We start from the raw sequence: 1,625 nt of genomic DNA, 5'->3' as shown, positions 1-1,625 counted from the left end.
CTTGCATTCAATCACTTTGATCATCTTTGTCACTCGCCTCTGGATCGTTTCTTGTTTCTCTGCATCCTTTCTGTACATTGGTGACCAAAATTGGACATAGAACTCCAGCTGAGGCCTAACCAGCGACGAGTAGAGCGGTACCAGGGATTTCCCTAGACTCCCCCTGAATTTCCCCAACACCCCCTCCCAGGTACATGCAGTGTTGCCAATTTAGTCATTGGTTGGAAATTTGAATTGGAATTGAAACATTAATACACACTTTAAAAGCATATACAGTATATGAGAAAATACTTGTACCTGAGAAAGCATAATAGGTTTGAAAAGTATGAACAAAGACTGGCTTCCTCCCATAACTGTTATTTATGACTATGTCAGCACATTTGTTTTGGCTATATTGGCCTACCTACTAATTTCGAATGATTATTTATAAGCAAGGTCTGAATGAGCTCTCCCCTGACCGCAGGTGATGAGCCAGTGGTGGGTGGAAAGGCCTCAGGACCAGACTGTATTTACATGCACACACCTACTCTGCCTGGGGATCCAGCAGACAGAGCTGTGCTACCAAATGATCAATTTTGGCTGGTGTTGGGTTACAAATCACTTAAGTATTAAATGTGGGGGTCATGAAATGTTGTTATCCGTATTGTAGGAGTAAAGGGCAGCAGAACTGTGCTTAGCCTGCCTGAATGAGGGGGTCTCCCTCAGTGCGTAATTTGTGATAGCCCCAGCACCTCTAGGCTCAGCCGTTCATAGCCCTGGGACCTCAGGGCTTCTCACATCAGTTATGAAAGTAACAAACTTGCTTGAGCCCTGGCACCTCTTTCATTACAAATTAAGCCCTGGTCACCCGCAGCTGAACGGCACTCCCCAAGCAGGAGGTTTGGATGCCATACCCTAGCGAAGAGAGAGAGGGTGGGGCACAGGTATTTTGCTTGGTGGTGTGGGCTCTGCCTAAGAGTCACAGGCACTATTTGACCTGCCCCTCTCGCCTGTTTAGAAATAGAACTGATTAGGCTTCGTAGAGAGTCTTTTGGTTTGTTAAATGACCACTAGATCTGAAATCTCTGATAACCAGGTCTAAGTGCTTAGACCTGCTGTGGGACAGTGTTTCTGTGGAAGAGACAGCCCAGCGTGCACTAGCAGCGAGGTTCCCCCACTGAGAGCTGAAATCACTGAGAGCTGGGTGGAACCTTGAGAGGCCAACTCGCAGAGGTCATAGTGGCTGGTGGCAGCAGAAGGTGACAGTGCAGGGCCATTGGGGCAGAGCAATAGAGTGAACGGTGGTACGACAAACAACAGAGGCCAGAGTATTGGACTATGTTTTAGTGACTTCGCTCCAGAATGCTAGATTTGTGACTGGGAAACTTATATAAATATATGTTTCCTAGTAGGCCAAGATTTTAAAAATGCATTATTTGCCAAGGCCGTTATCTCATAACATCACTATCTCAAGAGGTCATTATCTTGGGGAGTTTCTGTACTAAACTTTTTTATTATTATAATTATTTTTACGTAACAATGGCCATATTGGGTCAGACCAATGGTCCATCTATCCCAGGATCCTGTCTTCCAACAGTGACTATTCCAGGTGCTTCAGAGGGAATGAACAGAACAGGCAATCATCA

The sequence above is a fragment of the Chelonia mydas genome, chromosome 3, assembly GCF_015237465.2.
Source record: "Chelonia mydas isolate rCheMyd1 chromosome 3, rCheMyd1.pri.v2, whole genome shotgun sequence".
In the NCBI taxonomy this organism is placed as follows: Eukaryota; Metazoa; Chordata; order Testudines; family Cheloniidae; genus Chelonia; species Chelonia mydas.
The sequence above is the reverse complement of the archived record's forward strand: the minus strand, read 5'-3'. Positions refer to the sequence as shown.